At 43.1% G+C, this 22994-nt stretch overlaps 1 protein-coding gene across 5 annotated transcripts in view; it reads right to left on the minus strand.

The window, feature by feature from the left end:
- MYO18B (myosin XVIIIB) overlaps window positions 1-21481 on the minus strand; it is a 349431-nt gene extending 327950 nt beyond the window's left edge. For 4 of the 5 annotated variants that reach the window (XR_014519476.1, XM_083476633.1, XM_083476631.1 and 1 more), the window contains exon 1: window positions 20724-21480. The gene's annotated coding sequence lies outside the window, so the exon portion shown is untranslated. Of the gene's footprint in view, window positions 1-20723 lie in introns of all 5 variants that reach the window. The other variant, XR_014519475.1, reaches the window with a different exon arrangement.
- Window positions 21482-22994: the final 1513 nt, after the last annotated feature.

The following is a 22994-nucleotide window of genomic DNA, read 5'->3' on the forward strand; positions in this document are numbered from 1 at the left end:
CATTTTGTCCAGAATCTGCAAAGCCTGAAATAAGAACAACATTCTAGGCAAGACATTCATCTTGATAACAGCAATTCGGCCTAACAAGGAAAGCTTCAAATTTGACCATACTTCTAGATCTTTCTTTACTTCTGTCCAGCATTTCTCATAATTATTTTTCTCCAGCACTTTAGTTTTTTGTTTATTTAACTTAAAACCTGCAACTTCACCAAATTCTTGAATTAATTCCAAAACCCTTTTCGTACTAGTGTCTGGCTCTTGCAAAGTGAGTACTAAATCATCTGCAAAAGCCTTCAATTTATATTGTTTTGCTCCGACCTGAACCCCTTTGACCAGCTGGTCTTTTCTAATCATATTTAACAGAACCTCCAGGACTGATATGAAAAGCAGTGGAGATATTGTGCACCCCTGTTGTGTCCCTTTTTCTATCTGAATTGCTTCAGTGACCACATTATTTACAATTAGCTTAGCCTTTTGTTCAGAATATATTGCACCTATACCATTCTCAAAACCTTGGCCTACCCCCATCCCTTGTAGATTCTTCTTCATAAAACTCCAAGAGATATTGTCAAAGGCTTTCTCTGCGTCCACAAATATCAAAACTGCCTTAGTGTTTATATTCACTTCTAATAATTCCATAATGTCTATTATATTCCTCACATTGTCTGACAAATGTCTTCCTGGGAGAAAGCCAGCTTGGTCCTTATGAATCTCACCCACCAACACTTTTTTCAGTCTTTTTGCTAAAATGTCTGCAAAAATTTTGTAATCCACATTAAGTAGTGATATAGGGCGGTAGTTCTTGATCTGAGTCTTTTCAGTCTCTGTTTTTGGTATAAGTGTAATATACGCTTCTTTCCACGATTCAGGTGCCTTTTTCCCCTCTAATATTTCATTACAGACTTCCTTCAAAGGTTGTATCAACCACTCCTTCAAAGCTTTATAATATCTGGAAGTCAGTCCATCTGGTCCTGGAGATTTTCCCAGTTGCATATTTTGAATGGCACCCTCTATTTCTTGCTCAGTTATTTTCTGGTTCAGATCTATTTTACTTTGTTGTGAAATTTTTTGTAATCCATGTTTCTTGAGAAACTCGTCTATGTCTCCTTCATTCACCGGCCCTTGTGAATATAATCTTCTGAAGAAGCTCTGAAAACAGTTTCTAATTTCATTTGGCTTATTGATATTCTTTCCTTCAACCTCTAAACTTGTGACTGTATTTAATTTTTGTCTTTTCTTCAATTGCCATGCAAGATGTTTCCCACATTTATCTGCAGATTCGAAAGTCCTTTGTCTCATTTGTTTAATTTTCCATTCTATTTCTTGATTCATCAGTTCCAAATATTGCGTCTGATATAGCTTAATTTCTCTCAGAATCTCCTGGGACTTTGGTTTAGACCTCAGTCCCCCCCCCCCTTCTCTTATTTTTCCCAAAATTTTCTCCTTCTTCTCATTTTGTTTCTTCCTCTTTATAGAATTCTGTTGTATTAGGAAACCTCGCATCACGGCTTTCATAGAATCATAGAATCATAGAATCATAGAGTTGGAAGAGACCACAAGGGCCATCGAGTCCAACCCCCTGCTTTACTTGCATCCCAAATTGTTCTTTTTTCCACCTCTGTTTTCAGATTTATCTCAAAGTAATCTCTCAAAGTCTTCAGATTACGAGACTCTTAACCACTACACCACACTGGCTCACCAAACTGAGGAACCAAAATTGGCATATTTGCCTCTCTCTCTAATCAGAAGCCCTCAAGCAATGCTGATTGCAGGCAAGTCCCTCACCTGTGTGCATAGCAGCAGTTTGGGGGTAAGAGGAACATCAGCGCCAGCTCTTGAGGTCACAGAATCACCGAGCAAGAGAAGCCCACAGACCAAGAAACACAATGAACCATTCCTGCATGAAGCTAAAGGCTGTTCACGCGGGTCCTTTGATTTGTACAGGTACTGGGCCTCCCTCCACAGAATGCCAAGGCATCAACCCTGTGCTGCCTCATTAAAAAAAGTCATGCTCTGGTTGTTTTCTAGACAGCTAGAGCTGAGAACCACTCAAATATTTTCTATATGTCCTTATAGACTTATCCGGGCAAAGTCCATCCAGAAGCAGGCCTGATTTTATCAAGGTTCATGGGAAGGGGGCCCAGGAAGAATGGAATCAAAATGGTCACCATTCTCTGCCTCTCTCTCATTCTCTATCACACAAATGCCACATGCATCCCGAATCAGCAAATGTCTTGCAAAATACTTAAGTCAGTTCCAAACATCCTGCACACTTCAGAACCACAACGAAAGGATAATTAAATGCCATCAAAATTGTGATGTTGTGTGATATTATGACAAATATAGCTCACACAGTTCTAGTGTTCATGCTCACAGAATTATAGAATGGGAGAGTTGGAACGGACCCCAAGGGTCATCTAGCCCAAGCCCCTGCAAATGCAGGAATTGCTTCTTCACACAGTGCATAGTCAAGGTATGCAGCTCACCACCACTTCCTGTGTTAAAAGGGGTGTAAGGGAGAAGATGCAGAGTTTTAAGAGGCAATTCAAATCATTCAGAGGTGTTCAGAGGTTCAGAGGCATTTGTATTTAGCGGGAAAGGAGGGGCTTTAAAAGTTGGTATTCTTTTCACAGGCATCTTCTAGAGCTGAAAGGGTATTAAAGGAAGGTTTTGCACACAAACAAAAAGAGGTTAAACACACCTTTGAAAGCTCTTGTAAAAGTTGGATAAATGTCTAAAACACTTCTTCCTAATTAGAAAGTACATCTGACTCATAGGGATCAGTTTGTGCTATATCCAATTCAACCCACCTGTCAGCATTAGCAGCCTAAAAGTGTCCAAAGAGAGCAGCAAGGTGTGAGCGAAGAAAACAAGCTGCCCTCTCTGCTGAAGAGCCTGTCCCAAGGTGCTAGTTCCCATTCCACTTGCTGCAAGTCCAAAGGTGAACTCATGGCGTACGGGTTCATATGTGCATGCACTTTATGATCTAAGAAGGCAGAGGACCTTCTCAGTAGTGGCACCCACCCTGTGGAATGCCCTTCTATCAGATATCAAGGAGATAAGTCTTATATAAACTTTAGAAGACATCTGAAGGCAGTCCTCTATAGGGAAGTTTTTAATGTTTAATTATGTTTTTGTATACAGGACTGCCTTCAGATGTCTTCTAAAGGTTGTATAATTAATTATCTCCTTGATATCTGAAAGAAGGGCGTTCCACAGGGTGGGTGCCATGGACTGCAAGAAGATCAAACCTATCCATTCTGAAGGAAATCAGCCCTGAGTGCTCAATGGAAGGACAGATCCTGAAGCTGAGGCTCCAGTTCTTTGGCCACCTCATGAGAAGAGAAGACTATTTGGAAAAGACCCTGATGTTGGGAAAGATTGAGGACACAAGGAGAAGGGGACGACAGAGGACGAGATGGTGGGACAGTGTTCTCGAAGCTACAAACATGAGTTTGACCAAACTGCAGGTGGCAGTGGGAGACAGGAGCGCCTGGCGTTCTCTGGTCCATGGGGTCACGAAGAGTCGGACACGACTAAATGACTAAACAACAACAAATGTTTTTGTATATGCTTGAAGCCTCCCAGAGTGGCTAGAGCAACCCATTCAGAACTGGGGGTAGAAATAATAACATGCTCATCCTCATCATGATCATCATCACCACCATCACTGGAACCTGCTGGATCAGGCCAATGGCCAACAGTGGACAACCAGATCCCCCAATAGGAAACTCACAAACAGGACCTGAGCACAAGATCCCTCTTCCTTCCTGTGGCTTCCAGCAACTGACATTCAGAAGCATTTACTGCCTCTGAACATAGAGGCAGGGCAGAGCCATCTTGGCTAATAGCCAATGATAGCCATATCCTCTATGAATTGTAAGAACTTAAAAAAATACTGCTAGATAAAAAGATCCTGTAGCTCAGCTATTGAATGGAGATGTTGTAAACCATTCCTCAAAGACCCTCTGTCTTGCCACTTTCAATTGTTGCCATCTTAGGGAGAAAAGAAGCTGCATTAGTAAGATCATTGGCTCCATTCATTTTAGCATAGTCTGCAACTGCCTTCCCCAACCTGATGTCTTCCATAAATTGTTGGTCTCCAATTCCCAATATCCCTGATCACTGGCCAGGTTGGTGGGGACTCATGGGAGTTGGAGTCGAACAGTATCTGGAGAACATTATATTCATTATATTCTCTCTTAAGGAACTTCCTGACAGTAAGAGCTGTTTGACAGTGGAATTTGCTGCCAAGGAGTGTGGTGGAGTCTCCTTCTTTGGAGGTCTTTAAGCAGAGGCTTGACAATCATATGTCAGGAGTGCTCTGATGGTGTTCCCTGCTTGGCAGGGGGTTGGACTCGATGGCCCTTGTGGTCTCTTCCAACTCTATGATTCTATGATTCTATGATTCTAACAGCAGTTTGCAAAAAGGCTGCTCTACACCATGGGTAGGAAAGCTAAGGCCCGGGAACCAGATTTGGCCCAATTGTCTTCTAAATCTGGCCCGCAGATGGTCTGGGAATCAGCATGTTTTTACATGAGTAGAATGTATCCTTTTATTTAAATGCATCTCTGGGTTATTTGTGGGGCCTGCCTGGTGTTTTTACATTAGTAGAATGTGTGCTTTTTAAAAAAAATGCCTCTCTGGGTTATTTGTGGGGCATAGGAATTCATTCATTATTATTTTTTTCCAAAATATAGTCCGGCCCCCCACAAGGTCTGAGGGACAGTGGACCGGCCCCCTGCTGAAAAAGTTTGGTGACCTCTGCCACTGATTAGTAGAGCAGGAATCCCTGGAATGGTCATTCTGAAGATGCAATGCCATCACCAAAAATGCCCCATCTCTGGCCAATTGAAAAAGCACCTGGTGCAGGGATCATCTCTGGGTTGTCCAAAGATCTAGATCTATTCTGGACAGAAGCAGCCTAGGTTTCCTGCTTGAAACCCCTGAAGCTGTCAGTGCTGTTATAGAAGGGGGGAGGGTTATTGGGTTGCCTCTGCTTTTATTTTTATAATGTATTTTGTGTTTTCTGTATTGTAATTTTATGTTGTAAACTGCCCTGAGATCCATGGGTATAAGGTGATATAAGAAAGAAAGAAAGAAAGAAAGAAAGAAAGAGCTGTCTCCCACTGATTCCCCACCTACCACTTTTAGTGGAGAAAGGGCATGGGGGAGGGTCTGCATTACCCTTTCCCGTCTGTCATTTGGAAGCTTCATCAGAGCATAAAAGACAAAATACAAGAAAATATAAACAATTAAAAACAATTCCATCTTTCCATGTCTTATCTTTCATTCACTTGTTTCCCTGACCTCCTCACACCTCCCTTTTTTGTATTCTAGTTCAATTAAATATTCCAGCAAATCCTTTCCGCTTAGTTTTTATCCTAATAATTTATCTTAGTGTACTATAATTTTACATTCTCATTTCACCACTTAAAAAATCATTTTTTACCTAATCTTTTATATCATTTCTGCTAAAACCACATTGCTTCATTCCAACATCCTTCTAACATTCCTGGATCTTGCAATGTTTCTGTAAATAAATTTTAAATTTTTTCCAATCTTCTTCCACCAACTCTTCACCTTGGTCTCGTATTCTGCCAGTCATCTCTGCCAGTTCCATATAGTCCATTACTTTCATCTGCCATTCTTCCCGAGTGGGTAAATCTTGTGTCTTCCAGTATTTTGTGATGAGTATTCTTGCTGCTGTTGTTGCATACATAAAAAAAGTTCTATCCTTCTTTGGCACCAATTGACCAACCATGCCCAGGAGAAAGGCCTCTGGTTTCTTCTGGAAGGTATATTTAAGTACCTTTTTCATTTCATTATAGATCATCTCCCAGAAAGCCTTAATCTTTGGGCACGTCCACCAAAGGTGAAAGAATGTACCTTCAGTCACTTTACATTTCCAACATTTATTATCGGGCAAATGATAGATTTTTGCAAGCTTGACTGGTGTTATGTACCACCTGCATATCATTTTCATTATATTCTCTCTTAAGGCATTACATGCCGTAAACTTAATACCTGTGGTCCATAACTGTTCCCAGTCAGCCATCATGATGCTCCTCTTTTTTATTTTCATTTTTTTATTTTCTTTTTCTTTCTTTTTTTGTAACTTTTTTGAAACTCTAATAAATATTATTTAAAATAAAAATAAAAATGGAAGCTTCATCAGTCAGTCAGTTGGTTTAGTCCGTCAATTGATTGATTGCTTCTGGCTGGTGTAGATTCACGTCTTCAAAACCAGCCTACCAATACACATGGTTGGGAGGCAGGGGAGAACATTCCCATTTCGTCTCAGGTGGTAAAACGGGTTGGGCTGCGCCTGCCTCGGGTAAGCCCAAAGCTGATCTCTGATCCTGGTGCCTCTACCAATTGTGGTACAATGGATATGTTGGGAATCTGAATACGTGCAGCTACTCACACAGAGTCAATTAAGGTTTGGCAGACAGCCAGAAGGCAATCTGAAGGAATAAGTCTGCCTGGTGATACAGAGGCATGGAGACAGCTCCATGATTGGTCAAGCTCTCTCAAGGGAGTGATAATTAATGGCCTACTAACTGGAATAGTTCAGTGTTCTGTGTATCAGTGTAGGAGTTGGAGGTTGTGAGTTGTGAGTTGTGTATGAGAGAGCAAGCTAAAGATCCATATATATAAAGGTAAAGGTACCCCTGCCCGTCAGGGCCAGTCGTGACCGACTCTAGGGTTGCGCGCTCATCTCGCTCAAGAGGCCGGGAGCCGGCGCTGTCCGAAGACGCTTTCGGGTCATGTGGCCAGTGTGACAAAGCTGCATCTGGCGAGCCAGCACCAGCACCACACACGAAAACACCGTTTACCTTCCCACTATAAAGCGGTTCCTATTTATCTACTTGCACTTAGGGGTGCTTTCGAACTGCTAGGTTGGCAAGAGCTGGGACCGAATGACAGGAGCTCACCCCATCGCGGGGATTCGAACCGTCGACCTTACAAACAGCAAGTCCTAGGCACTGAGGTTTTACCCACAGCGCCACCCGCGTCCCGTTCCTGTATATAGTCCACTGTATATAATAAACACCTAACTACAAGTTCCTGGTTCCTGCTTCATCTATCCTGTCTGCAGCCAAGTTGCCAATTGCTTCCGTGGATTCTGCGTTTACTTTGCTAGGTCTGGCTAAGGTCCTGCAACTAGTCAGAAAGTTGCGAAACACCAATAGGTTTTGCAAATACTGTAGGATATTGATCAGAAAGAGGGCATACTGGTGGTGGCACCACGCCTTTGGAATGCCCAGCTCAGTGCAGATTAAAAACTGCTCCACCAAAAGTATTTGCTTCCATGCAAGGATACACAGACCAGCATTGAAACCTCCCAAAAAGGTCTCCATGAATGTAAAGCACTAGGCAGATAGAAGGGAGAGAGGCAGAGGAAATGGGTGCAATTCTGTTACTGATTCCTCAAGCTGCCAGACAGAACCACTTGACCCAGTCTCTCTTTCAATTTCCAGTCACAACAATGACAGGAAGACTGTGGCTTTGCTGCAATCTGAGCAGAAAACAAAATAATTAAAATAAAATGGGGGAGAATTGGTTCTCCCCCATAGCACCCTCCCCCAACTCCTTTCTCTATGCTTCTGAAATTTTGCAGGGAACTTGACTAGATTTCTTTTTTTCCCCTTTCTTTTTATTAAAGATTTTCTTGTTTTACAGAAGTATGTGTAATGTCTCTCGTATTTTTTCCATGTAACATTTTTACAAATCAGTTTCATTTGTTGAGACATTTGGGGGGGGAGATGGGGGGATGTCACATTCAGGCAAATTGCGCATAAAGAAGAGCAATAAATCGTTCTTTTAAACACTCAAACTTTAACGGTACTTAGTACAAAAAGAAAATGCATCTCTTTGACTGAAATTTTGCAGGCTCTGCCCCCTCTGAACAGACTGCTATGCTGGAAAATTTCATCCAATTCTGCAAAAATACACACAAAAAATGAAAGGCTTCTCTTGATTTCCACCTTGTAGTAAATGAGGAAGACATCCAAGTTTTTGCCCATCACCTGACTCAGGAAAGTGAGTTTGGAGGTAAATATCTTATCTGTGCAAAACCCTATAGTTTTCTCTTATGCTTTTCATATATTGAAAATTGTTGATTTCATTATTAATTGGGGGAGGGGTGTTTTGCTTTATGTATGCTGCTTTCAGCCCTATCTGAGAAAAGGCAGGGGTACAAAAATGCAAATAGATTAAAACAGGGACTTCCGGGTTCGCGCCATCAGCGAATGGCGGAGTTCCTCTGACTGGAGGAACGGGCTCCGTGGAAATCAGGGCTTCCCACCGCGGCGAAGGTGGGGGCCTGCTAGAAATCCCAGGCAGAGGAAGCCTGGGAACATGGGGTTCAGCAGAGCACCAAGAGTGCCTCCCCTACTCACGAGGAAACCCATTTTTGGGGGTCCGGAGTGAAGCGGGGTGAGCAGCACGGTGCATCAAACCGATCACTATTTCCATGGAGTGAAGCCGCGTAGCCATCGCCGGAGAGCGCTGACTTTTTCCTGATGACATTTGGACTCTAAATCAAGTACCCGTGAGTAAAACGGAGAATCGGACTAAGAACTAGCAAATTTTATGAATTAGGCACGAAGCGGGAAGGTATAAAAAGGAAGTCCGCCTCCCGTTTTTGTATACAGATTGAAGCAAAGACCTTGCAACCTAATAGCTTAAAAAGTCTTTTTAAAGTTGGAAATTTCTTGCACCCATAATCAACAAAACCCCCCTTGGAAGCAGGAGAAAAGGGGGGGGGGAATTTGACTGTTTAATCCTGCAGGAAGTGAGAGAAGGAATATAAGTTTCTACCGTCCCAAACCTGGGGACAGGGTATCAGGACAGAATCTGCTTGAGACGTCCATCGATTGAAAGTGGAATACTTTGACAGATAGAAAAAAGAAAAGAAAAGAGAAACAAACTAACTTCAATGCCACCTTCTGCATTTCTGCTCTTTAAAGAAACAAAGTATTTGAAATTGAAAGGACTTTGAAATCGAAAGTAACTTTCTTTGTCTGATATTTTTCTGAAAAATGGAAACAAATAGAAATTGTGTCCCCTAGAGGGAGCCTGTCAGTTTGTGGTTTCAGCGTACATATGTGAGGTCTGCACCGTCGGAACAGCCGTTCAACCTTGTTTTGGAACAGAAATGTTTTGGCAGGAAGGCTTTATGTCTGCCCTTGATAGGATCAACGCTCTGTTGATGCAGCTGTCTGTGAAAATGAGCCTGATGAATGAAAAATTGGATTTTGTGAGTGTGGTGGCCAGTGAAGATGATCTACCAGGGAACAAGGATAAAGAAGTTACACTGCGATCAACTCAGGAATCCGGTTTGACAAGGCAAGTTCAAGGGCAGATGGAGAAGGAAGAGGTGGTAGCTATATCCTACACAATACAAATGGTAAGACACAAAGTTCTACAGGAACAAAAGCTATTGCCTTGGAAGATTGAATTTGGAGAGTGCTGGGAAGTATTTGAAGTTAAGGAAGCTCTTTACTCTGGTGGGACTGTGAAACAGGAGAATAATTATTTGGACAAATACTTTTTGGACTACAAAGATGAAGACTGGGAGTGGAACCGGGGGGAAGGAGACAACCAGACAAAGAAAAATGGAAATTATTATTGGATGGAACCCTCCGGAGAGCCACTTCCTTATAATCCAACAATAGACAAGGAACTGCGTAAGTACAAACAAGAACAAAAAAATCTGCAGAAGGGGCCTAGAAGGGACTTAAGGGCCTCGGACATCAGAACTCCAGATTGATGGACTAAGTAAATGACAGAAAGGACTGATACGACCCGAAACCAGACAAAGGGACGTTGGATGAAAATTAGAAATATGAAGGAATTTTATTTTTTTTAATGTTAACTTTGGAATCAGTGTAAAATTATTGAAATTTGAGGGTTTTGTCGGAAAGGAACTAAATTGGCTTTAGTAGAAATGTTTTCAAGGAGAAAAGTAGGAATGTGATGTGTTTCTGAAATTTTAAGACTTTCAATATAAGATAAGGATAAATGGAATAAGGTAAATTGAATAATAGATTATGCTAAAAGAGGGAAAGGCTATGTTGATTAATAAATAAGATAGAGCGTGAAGATTAACTATTTAAATTAAAATTGAGAAATATGGGAAGAATTTGCTGAAATAACGAACTAAATTAGAATACAAAAAGGGAGGTGTGAGGAGGTCCAAGAATTAAGCAAATGAAAACTGTAATTTGAGACTTGTATATATATATATATTCTTTTTCTTTTTCTATTTCTTTCTTTACTGTTTTCTTTTTTGGGTTAGGGTTGGGCTTTTTCATATGTATTGATGAAACTCTGAATAAATATCATTTGAAAAAAAAAACAAATGGGCAGGCATGATTTTTGGATTTTGGAATATTGCAACTTTTCTATGCAATCTATATTAGGTTATTTTTGCTCTGTTTAGAATACTGAATACACTTTATAGTGGAAGAAATATATCAAGAAAATTAAATAATATTGTGCTGTATGCCAATGTTGGCCCAATGAAATTAATGGAGATGGCTGGTTGCTTGGTTGGTTGGTTGGTTAGTTAGTTAGTTACCGTACTTTTCGCCCCATAGGACGCACCTAGGTTTTTTGGGGGGGGAATTATTTTTCCCCCAGGTGCGGGGCTGGGGCGGGGGAAGGCTGGCGCGGGGCTCCGGATGTCTGCGCGGAGCTACGCGAAGCCCGGGGCTGCAGGCAGCTCCGCGCAGCAGTCGGGAGCCCGGCGCGACTTTGCGCCGGGCTCTGGAGGGCTGCGCGGAGTTGGGCGAAGCCCGGGACTGCAGGCACCTCCGTGGAGCCGTCGGGAGCCCAGCGCGACTTCGCGCAGGGCTCCCGAGGGCTGCGCAGAGCTTCCTGAATCCTGGAGAGCGAGAGGGGTCAGTACGCACCGACCCCTCTCGCTCTCCAGGCTTCAGCGAAAGCCTGCATTTGCCCCATAGGACGCACACACATTTCCCCTTCATTTTTGGAGGGGGAAAAGTGTGTTCTATAGGGCGAAAAATACGGTAGTTAGTTAGTTAGTTAGTTAGTTAGTTAGTTGGTTGGTTAGTAAGTTAGTTAGTTAGTTAGTTAGTTAGTTAGTTAGTTAGTTAGTTAATGGAGTTTGGGCCTTTGTGTTTAATTTCCTATATCAGTCATACTATCACAAGTATGTGGGTGGCTTCTTCTCATGAGCTTGTAATGAGGACTGCCAATCTGGATAGCTTTAACAGAGGATTAGACAAATTCAGGGGTGCCATGGGGGGGATAGATAAGCCCTGCCCTCTGTAATTGATCACATGACACAGTGTACACACGCCTTTTGAATGACAATGGCTATCAACTTGGGGGGAGGGGCTCAAATATTTTATTGGGGGAGTGAAGCCCCCTAAGCCCCTAGGAGTTGGCTCCTATTGATAAAGTCATGGAAGATAATATTAATTATTATAATTATGATAATTATTTATTATTATTTATTATTATCATATTATACCCCGCCTATCTGGCTGGGTTTCCCCAGCCACTCTTGGCAGCTCCCAACAGAATAATAATAATTAATAATAATACTGCTAATAATAATAATAATAAAGTGGCAAAACATCAAACATTAAAAACTTCCCTAAACAGAGCTGCCCTCAGATGTCTTCTAAAAGTCAGATAGTTGTTTATTTCCTTGACAGCTGTTGGGAGAGCATTCCACAGGACAACTGTTGGGAGGGCATTCCAAGAAGGCCCTCTGCCTGGTTCCCTGTAGCTTCACTTATTGCAGTGAGGGAACCACCAGAAGGCCCTTGGAGCTGGACCTCAGTGTCCAGGCAAAACAACGGGGGGGGGGGAATATGCTCCTTCAAGTATACCGAGCTGAGGCCATTTAATAATAATAATAATAATAATAAATTTTATTTATACCTCGCCTTCCCTAGCCAAGGCCGGGCTCAGGGCAGCTAACAACCAATAATAAAAACAAGTTGAACGAATACAACTTAAAAACAAGATTAAAATACAACATTAAAACGTTAAAATGCAGCGTCATCACAGGAGGTGAAAGGAAAAAAGAAAGAGGGGGAGGGGATCAAATTGACTCCAAGCCAAAGGCCAGGCGGAACAACTCTGTCTTACAGGCTCTGTTTAGGGCTTTAAAGGTCAGCACCAACACTTTATGGGACGTGGGTCGTGCTGTGGTCTAAACCAGAGCCTAGGGCTTGCCGATTGGAAGGTCAGTGGTTCGAATCCCTGTGCCAGGGTGAGTTCCCGTTGCTCTGTCCCTGCTCCTACCCACCTAGCATTTCAAAAGCATGCCAAAGTGCAAGTAAATAAATAGGTACCGCACCAGGAAGGTAAACAGCGTTTCCGTGCACTGCTCTGGTTTCGCCAGAAGTGGCTTAGTCATGCTGGCCACATGACCTGGAAAAACTGTCTATGGACAAACGTCAGCTCCCTCAGCCAGTAAAGTGAGATGAGCCGCAACCCCAGAGTCGTTCACAACTGGACTTAACTGTCAGGGGTTCTTTACCTTTACCTTTTACCAACACTTTGAATTGTGCTCAGAAACGTAGTGGGAGCCAATGAAGGTATTTCAGGACCGGTGGTATATGATCTCGGCAGTCACTCCCAGTCACCAGTCTAGCTGCCACATTCTGGATTAGTTGTTATTTCCAGGTCACATTCAAAGGTAGAAGAGAGTGCATTGCAGTAGTCCAAGTGGGAGATAACTGCGAGACAGTCCGCAGGCAGATAGGGTCTCAGCCTGCGTACCAGATAGACAGATAGACAGCTGCCCTGGACACAGAATTCACCTGTGCCTCCATGGACAGCTGTGAGTCCAAAATGATTTCCAGGCTGCGCACCTGGTCCTTCAGGGACACAGTTACCCCATTCAGAGCCAGGGAATCCCCCAAACCTGTCCACCCCCTGTCCCCCCAAAACAGTACTTCTGTCTTGTCAGGATTTAACCTCAATCTGTTAGCCACCATCCATCTTCCAACCGCCTCCAGACACTCACACAGGACCTTCATCACCTTCACTGGTTCTGATTTAGAAGAGAGATAGAGCTGGGTATCATCCGCATACTGATGAACACCCAGCCCAGACCCCCTTATGATCTCTCTCAGTGGCTTCATACAGATGTTAAAAAGCAAGGGGGGAAGGACAGAACCCTGAAGCACCCCACAAGTGAGAGTCCAGGGGTCTATACACTCATCCCCCAAAACCACTTTCTGGACACAGCCCAGGAGGAAGGAGCAGAACCACTGTATAACAGTGCCCCCAGCTTCCAGCTCCTCTAGAAGGATGTCATGGTCAATTGTATCAAAGGCCCCTGAGAAATCCAGCAGAACTAGGAAACAGCTTTCACCTTTGTCCCTAGCCTGCCAGAGATCATCAACCAGCACCACCAAGGCAGTTTCAGTCCCATGATGAGGCCTGAATCTGGATTGGAAGGGATCCAAATGGTCTGCATCTTCCAGGTGTGCCTTGAGCTGTTCAGCAACCACCCACTCAATCACCTTGCCCAAGAATGGAAGATTTGAGACTGGGCAATAGTTGGCCATATTGGCCGGGTTCAAAGATGGTTTTTTAAGAAGCGGTTTAATTTTCGCCTCTTTCAGTGGGTCTGAGAAGGCTCCCTCACAGTGGGAAGCATTCACCACCCCGCAGAGCTCATTGCCCAGCCCTTCCCAGCTCGCTTTTATTAAGATAAAGCTGGCAATGCATACTCGCCACAATGGCTATGCACTACATCTAGAAACAGGGGCAACATGTCTCTGAATCCCACTTGCTGGAAATCACAGGTGCTGGGAATGCTGTTGTGCTCACAGCTTCCTTTTTCCCAGTGGGATCTGGTTAGTCCCTGTGAGGACAGGATGAGAGCCTCTAGTCCGATCTGCTGGGCTCCTGCTATGATAAACAGAAGCAGACCTTCCCAAATCTAGAGAGAGTGTATTTCTGAGTTGTGAGAGATTGCATGAGCGCTAGTTAGTGCATGAAGGGGTTAACAGCAGAGTTCTGTTCCTAGACTCAGCTAGGTCATGGCCCCTCACCCCCACAAGGGAGGAAGTGAAGTGTCTTCTATTTCCTTTCCTCATGTAACCAAGTAGGATGGGCATGTCTGAACTTGCTCCAAAGTTTAGCCTGCATGTTTGAAACTTTATGCTGTATTTTAAACCCAATAGTAATCTATCTGTGTGCTCCTTGCTGCTGCATGGAATAACGGATGAATCAGACCTTTGGATTTAGTAAGAAAAGAATTTTAAACTTACTTAACAGTGTATGGTCTGTTTATTGCTAGAGGGGTAGAGAGGAGGGGCAAGCATCTTAAGGCAGACTAAATGGGATATGCAAAAGGGTTTAACAACCTATATTCCGCACTATGCAGCTGCTGTTAACTCTGAAAGTGTTTTTAAATCTGGAGGCTCTCTCCCACTAAAGAGTGTGCAAATCCCCATTTTTGAATCTAGACACCCAGCTGATTCTTTTGTTAATTACCCACCCATGGGTCAGATCTATATTTCCACCTCTTTTGGACCCAGACCCCCTCTTTCACTTGATCTCCCCACCCCAACGTGTTCAAACCACTAACAGCCATCATTGCTTTGACAGGCAAATGTAGAACGTTCCTTACTCACAGCTTCATCCATGCAGCCCCTGCTTTGGGACTAAGGATCTGCAGATTGAGAGTGTCACCTAACAATGGAATTAGGACTAGAGGAAAGCATCTGATCTTTCCTCCTAAAACCAGCCAGCCCTAAGAGAAGGCTTGGAAGTTGCCTCCTTCTCTGTACAGATCCTGTAAGTATCACCACAGTTCCTGCAACTTGTTTTGTCTGTTCTCCATCCCTCTGTCCCCAAAGGTCTCTTGCAGGAAGCTGTCTTATGCCCATCCAGTTCAGTATTGTCAACAACAGCAGCCTTTTGTTTGCCAGATGCTTTGGACTACAGCTGCTATAAGTCCCAACCAGCACAGCTTACTATCTTTAAGATATTAATCCACTGTCCTTGACTGCCATGTTGCTGAGCTAGACAGACCTAGAACAGCAGCTCCGGGGACTTCCGGGGTGGCGCCACCGGCAATGGCGGACTCCCTCTGAACTAGAGGGACTGGCTCCGTGGTAAACAGGGTCTTCTCCGCTACGGCGAAGCGGGGACCCTTTTAAAATCACAGGCGGATGAAGCCTGTGACCATGGGACTCGGCGGGCACCTTTAGCGCCCCCCCAATCCGCTAAGGAACCCACCAACAGGCTACGAAGTGAGGAGGGGGAAGTGGCGCGGTGCTGTGAGTCAATCGCTATTTCCGTGAAGCGAAGCCGCACAGCTGTTGCCGGAGAGCGCTGCCTTTTTTCCTGGGACAATTTGGACTTTAAAAATAAGCACCCGTGAGTACTTAGAATTTGAACAATTGGATATTAAACAAAGATTTTGTGAGAAGGACAGAATCGGACTATAAAAAAAAAATCTATCGAATTGGGTACGGAGCGGGAAGGGCTAAACAGGAAGTCACCCTTCCGTTCTTTTGTAAATAGAATAAAGCAAAGGCAATTTATACTAGAGCTCAGAAAACTGTCTTTAAAAGATTGGATTTCAACATTTTAAATTGTGAACCTTTTTTTTTTTTTGGACTGTTCAAAGTGATTTTAAGGGGAAGTAACTTTCCTCCGTCCTGATCCTGGATCGGGGTGTCAGGACTGACGTGGAAGTTTACCAAGACAATCGCTTTTTGACAGATAGCTAAAAGAAGAGAAACTTTGCGATTCCACTGTTCCCTTTCGCATTTTAAAGGAATATATATGGACAAAGTATCTAAAGCATCTTTAAAAAAGGAAACTCTGTAGCAAGAATAAACAGAAGTCTTCCCCCTAGGGGGAGCTTGTGAAATTGTAACTAACTCCAGGGAATTGACAGCTGTTACAGAATAACCGTGGGAAAGTATTTGACCTTGTAGGACAATGTATCCAGCCTTGGTGTGTGCTTTTTACAAAACAAATGCTCTACTGGAAGAATTACACGAAAAGGTGAACTGGATGGTCATTTCGACTGGAAATCTTAAACAGGCAGTGGAATGTTTTGACCAGACAGTGGGAAAATATGTGGAGCACACTCAGGATTTAAACCAGGAGTGTGTTTTGACAGAACAGGAGTTTGTGGCATTTAATCAGGAGTGTGTTTTGGCAGAACAGACCCAACAGGAGTATGATCTTTTGGATTGAACAAATGAATTTGGAAAAAGCCAGATTTGGAAAGGAAAAGTTTGGTGTGGTTTGGAAAGGGGGGTCTATGTTGGGATGTCTGGACTCTTCAAATATGGTAATGGGCTGCGAAATGTTTGGGACTGTCGGGGCTCTCAACTTTGGAGGGCCCTTGAAATATGCTTTTAATTACCACATGGAATGCAGCGATGAACATGGAAAAGGGTCTGATCTGTCGAGAAGAGTCAAAAACATTGTTAAGCTGGAGCTACCACGAGCAAGAGATATTGTTAAGCTGGAGTTACCACGAGCAGGAGATAAGGGAAATTACAACTACAAATATGAAGAAGAGCCGCGGAAGGGCCATGGAAGTGACTTGAGGTTACCGGGCTAGACTGATGGGAATAAGGACTGACAAATCCCGGAACCAGGAGGAAGGGGCGTTGGATAAAGATTGGACTTGTTTATACCTTTCTTTTTCTTTTTTTCTCATTATTAGATTGTTTTATAAGGCTGATGAAGGATAGAAAAATGTTGGAAGAAATCACCTGGCTTTAGCAAAGATGCTCAAAGAATTATGAAAGAATATTATGATTATAAGAAGCTAGCAAGGATAAGACTTAAGTTTTAAATTTTTAAGGTTTATTTTATTATAGAAAGATAGGATTAAAATAGTCTAGGGTAATGTAATGATAGAATTTTATGAAACATGGAAAGGAAAGGATTTGCTAGGATAATTAACAACTAGGATACAAAGGAAGGGAGGAGGAGGAGGTCTAAGAAAGAAGGTAATGACAGTTAAGGGTCTGAGAATAACAAACTTGTTTTTAAATGTTTTCTTTTAAAGTTTGGGATTTTTGCAATTTTGTCACTTTTTTGGAATTTTCTTTTTTCTTCTTTTTTACACGGGGGGAAGGGTTTTTTTGTATTTTCTTTTGTTGCTATTTTCTCTTTTTTCTTTTTGTAAAATTTTGAAAATTTTAATAAATATTTAATAATAATGAAAAAAGAACAGCAGCTCCGACGTGCATTTGAGTTAGTCATACCTGCGTCTTTGGCAAAATGTCCAAGGAGAAGAAAAGCATGTGCTATCCAGTGGCTCCACACATTGCCAAACTCAGTGCTATAGCATCACACAACCACAGAAAAGCCAGCATATTTTGCCTCCACTTACCCCAAGCAGTCTACCCCCATTACCACCATTGCACCCTTTGTTGATCCAATCTGTGTGGCCCAGTGTAAAAATCACCCAGGGCTGCAGAGCTCAGCACATTTGCCAGGAAGGATCAGAAGCGCCTGAGACCCTGAAATTGGAGCCACCTGGACATGCCCTGGCTGGCTGGCTGGCTGGATTCCACAGGGATGGACTTTCAGGAGAAATCTGATCATTCCAGGGACTCCTAGCTATAGAAACTGCAGTCAGCTCAAGCACCTTTTCCAGAAAGCAACCTGGACTGTCTTCTTGCAGATGGGTGACTAACAACCATGGAGAATTGCTGCCTACAAGTCAGTTTGATCAAAGTCTAGCCAGGGAGCAAATCAAAAGCATATTTCCTTACCAGGAATCTGTGAAGAAAGACATGGTTTGCAGATCCTTCTTTCCTATGGGGCAGTCATTCAGTGGCAGAGCATCTGCTTTGCATGCAGAAGGAAGGACTGCAGTTCAATCTCTGCCAGCTCCAGGTAGGATCCAGGGAAAATCCCTGCCTTAAACCCCATAGAAATCCAGGGTTTCAGGCAGAGGACATTCCCAGCCCCATCTGGAGCAGTCAGGGATTGAACTGGAGAGCTTCTGTGCAAAGCAGGTGCTCTAGCACTGAGCTATGGCCCCTCTCCCATAATATTTATACTGTTAAAGATGTTAAAGCTGTTAAAGATCATGAAGGGCAACATGCTTTCAACACTTGAAAGACCATTATTTATTTGCCTTAACCCTGAACACCAGAGACTCTCTGAAATTTTGGTCAAGTCATTTTCCCAGTAGCCAAGCTGTCTCAAAAAGCAGGCACGAGGAAGCTCAGGCCTGGAGGATTGTTCCCCAGGCTTGGCCCTTCCTCAGGCCCATCCCCTCCCCTGCTTCTGGCTGGCCGGAATGTCCCCTTAAGCTCTGATCATGCCTGGATGGATAATATTTATTTATTGCATTTATATCCCACTTTTTTCCTCCTAGGTGGCTTGTACCATTCCCCACCTCCCCATTTTATCCTCATAACAACCATGCGAGGTAGGTTAGGCTGAGAGAAGCAAGGACTGGTCCAAGGTCACTCAGTGAGCTTCATGGTCAAGGGGGAGAATTTGAACCCTGGTCTCCTGGATCCTGATCCAATACTCTAACCACTACACAACACTGCCTCTTATCACATTAATAAATAGGGGAGGGTGTTTATGTTTAGGAACCTTTGGCTTTTGAGTGGTTACCTAGTGGAGTCACCCTTTTTTTCCTATGGGCCCCACCACCACTGCTGGCATGCAGCCCTTTGGAGGGTGCCCTTTGGAAGGTGCCCATTGGGCTAAAAAAGGCTTCCGACTCCTGCTTTAAAGGGCTTTCTATCTAACCCTGAGCAAAGCACATCTCCACATGCCCTACACCACGGTGGGTCCTTTCTGAAAAACAAGGAAAGCAGAGTAGGATCTCTTGAAGGAGACTCATAGGGTAGGACTCAAACTAATAGCTTCAAGTTACAAGAGAGGAGATTCTGAGTAAACATCAGAAAGACCTTCTGGTCAACAGCTGAACGATCTCCCTCAAGGAAGGAGAGGCTGTGGACTCTCCTTCCTTGGGGGTTTTTAATCAGAGGTTGGATGGCCACCTGGCATGGATGCTTTAGTTGAGATTCCTGCATTACACCTAGTAAGGTGACCTTGGGGTCCCTTCCAACTCTACAATTCTATTATTCTAAGTCAATGACTTCACCCGCCACCCCCCTACCCACTTGGCTCCCTCCTTCAGGGTCATGGCCTCTTTGCCCCCTTGCCTTTCACATACATATACACAGGTGCATGCACCTAGATGAAGCTTTTCCCACCATTGCACCTCCATACCAGGAATAGCTTCACCTTTCAGTTTCTGACTTATGCAGCTGTTTGAAGCACAAGGGACCTCTTTTGCTCTCTCCATAAAATGGTTACAAATTTTCAGATTCTTAGTTTTCCTCACACCATGGATTTCCTGGTAGGGCCTTCTCCACACAAATCCACGGCCGTTTCCCTCTGCTGAGAGCTCTCTGTGTGAGTGGCATTAAGTGAAAGAAAGGAAAGGAATGAGGAATTTGGATCTCACAATGTTCAGCTGTCAGGATCACAGTCGTTAATGCCGGATTTTCTCCAGCACTTGCATCCCAGCAAACCAAAAACCAGACACTCCCGATCAGCAGATTCAAACTCATTCAGACATGCCTTGCTATGATTAAATTCTCATGCACCAATGGATATGCTGAATATATGAATGGGGTGCAGAGATACACCCTGCTTTGCTAGCAGTCTCTATAGCATTTCAGAGCTCAAAGACTAAATTTCTGCATTTCCTATCAATGAGTAAGTAAACACCACCATTACAGTCCCCCCATTTGATTTATTTAAAAGGAAACATTCCTTCATCCCACCAAGTTGGGCTTCTGGGATTTTTATTTTTATTTTATTTTCATAAAATTTAAACATGGCTTGATTGTAAAACAACAACCTCAAAACAGTTTCCAAAAAAAGACAACTTAAAAATATCAATGAAAAGAACAATATTAACAACAATAATTTAAGACTTCCAAAAAATTAAAGCAATGTTAACAATAAAAGCAGATTAAAACTTGAATCAGGATTTTTTCTTTTTCATTTTCACACTTTAGATCTTGCTCTCTTCATCTTTGTCAGTTCCTAGATTATGTATTTATTGCATTTCTATCCTTCTCTCCCCCCCCCCAAGGAACTCCTCATTTAATCTCCACAACAACCCTGTGAGGTAGGTTAGGACTGAGAGAGTTCAGTGTGGCTGACCTTCAAGGTCACCCAGTGAGCTCCAGGGCAATTTGAACCCTGGTGGCACTCTAAGCAACTACACCACACTGGCACTCTTCTCAAAACGTCTTGGTTCCAGAAGGGGCCTCAATGCCACCTTTGCAAAAACAATCAATATTCAGAAAAAGAATTTTCCATCCCTACCTAACAGGATGCTCCTAGTTTCATCAGTGCCTGGCAGCTCACTTTTGATGAATGGATAATTCAGAGAATCAATAAATGAACATTCCTGCCCACTTAAATCATGTCTTGCTCAACATATATGATCCTATGGTGTGCGCACACACAGCCATATGCTGAAGGGATCAGCTCCAGCCATTTTGATGTCCCCTCGTGTTCCTCCAGGCCTTCTTCATACCTGGCTAAAAATAGCCCCTCACACCCAGCAAGCAGCACACTGAAAGAAAGACATTTTGTATCCCAAAGCAGCCCCCTGCCCAATTAATCCCCTTCCCAATCACTCCCCAAGAACCCACTCCCCAATTTCCTCCCCAACCAAACAAGCCCAGGCATTGTCTACCTTCTCTATTTTCAGCACTGCCAGCAACAGGAGGGGGACAGTTTCTACACAAAGAGCCTCCCAGGCTCTAGGAGCAGCTACAGGTTCCTACCAAGCACAGGAAAAGCGGAGAGTAGGAGGGCAGAGGCTAAGAAGGGGGCCCCTCCCTTCCCTCCCACCGCAGATGAGAACCAGCAGCTGAGTCGAGGGGACAGGTCATGGCTATAAATATGCCCAGGCATCAGGACTGGGGGATGGCTGAGTGACAGGGCCAGGAAGAGCCAGCCAGCCAGCTGACTGAGCCAAGCCCTTGCTCTCCTCCCCTCTGAGCACATCTCAAGGGTCAGCTTGATCCTCCAGGCCTGCACACAGCGAGCCCTTGCTCAAGCACCAAAAACAAGGATGACTCATTAAACAGAATGGAGTTCACTCATGAGTAAGCATGCAGATAATGAGACGTATGCAAACATACACAAGAGCACCACAAACCGACCCTCTACTATAGCTTATTGTACTTTCAAGAGTTTCCTTGTCCAAACTTATGATGGCCTAGCTAATGGAACATACTACTAAACCTTAGGTTGCGTAAATACAATCCTGGTTACAACACACACAACGTAATAGGCTGTTTTTTACTATGTAACTTCTATTTCAAACACAATTCAACATATAATATCTCACAAAGTGTAATTCCATAGACCAACACATCATGCAAACAGAACATATCAAGAGAAATTAAAGTCCAATGAATGGTCAGGAGATAAAGTCCATTCGGTTCCTAAAGTGGCATATTGGCAGACAGGAAAATTGGCTTCCAGGTGGAGAAATCAAAATTAGAAACAGAATTGTCAGAACCTAATGCTAAGAATTTGTCTAGAATGTATAACTTGTTGCTGAAATGGAATACACAAGATGAAACAGTTAAATCAGCTATGATCAAGTGGACACAGGACATTGGTCATAATATTATGTTTGCTGACTGGGAACAGTTGTGGACCACCGGTTTGAAATTTACGGCATATAATGCCTTAAAGGAAAATATTATGAAAATGATTTATAGGTGGTACATGACCCCAGACAAGATAGCAAAAATTTACCATTTGCCTGATAATAAGTGTTGGAAATGTAAAGAAACTGAAGGTACCGTATTTTTCGCTCTATAACACGCACCCGACCATAACACGCACGTAGTTTTTAGAGGAGGAAAATCCGTAGGCATGCCACCCGTAGGCATTTCCTCCATAACACGCACAGACATTTCCCCTTACTTTCTAGGAGGAAAAAAGTGAGTGTTATGGTGCAAAAAATACGGTACTTTTTATCACCTTTGGTGGACGTGCCCGAAGATTAAGGCTTTCTGGGAAATGATATATAATGAAATGAAAAAGGTACTTAAATGCACCTTTCCTAAGAAACCGGAGGCCTTTCTCTTGGGCATTGTCGGCCAATTGGTGTCAAAGAAAGATAGAATTTTTTTTAATGTATGCCACCACAGCAGCAAGAGTACTTATCGCAAAGCATTGGAAGACCCAAGATCTACCCACTTTGGAAGAATGGCAGATGAAGGTGATAGACTATATGGGACTGGCTGAAATGACCGGCAGAATCCGTGATCAGGGGAAAGAGACGGCGGAAGAAGACTGGAAGAAATTTAAAGTTTATCTTAAGAAACATTGTAAAATTAATGAATGCTAAAATGTCGTGGTTTTAGGGGGGGGAAGGAGACTACAGCTGTAAAAGTTTAAGTAAAAGAAAAAAATAAGGGAAAATTTGATAAAACCAAGTGTTAGAATTTGCTGAAATAATTTTGGAAATGGGGATGTAGAAAGGGGAGGTATGGGGAAGTCGGCGAAGTAAGGTTTAAGAAAAAGGGATATGAAATTATACATGTTTGTGTGTTTGTTTGTTTGTATTGTGTATTGTTTGTGTTTATAAAAACTGTGAAAAACCAATAAAAAATTTTATTAAAAAAAATTGGCATATTGGCAATAACCACAATATGGTATGCTTATTTTATGATGTTCCACGTATCGCTGCTTTGAGGAGTCTAACATGCATTGTATGTAGATATCAGATCAGATGGAAAACTTGAAGGTATGGCACAACAAGGATTCTGGGATAATACCTTGTTTCGCCCAACCTGGCTTCGTCAGCCATGTATACTCTAAATTAAACAAACATGATGTACCTGCAAACTATGTAACATAACATACAAATTACTGTATTTTTCACCCTATAGGACGCACTTTTTCCCCTCCAAAAATGAAGGGGAAATGTGTGTGTGTCCTATGG

The sequence above is a fragment of the Podarcis liolepis genome (genome assembly GCF_965112155.1).
Source record: "Podarcis liolepis genome assembly, chromosome: 15".
NCBI lineage: Eukaryota > Metazoa > Chordata > Lepidosauria > Squamata > Lacertidae > Podarcis > Podarcis liolepis.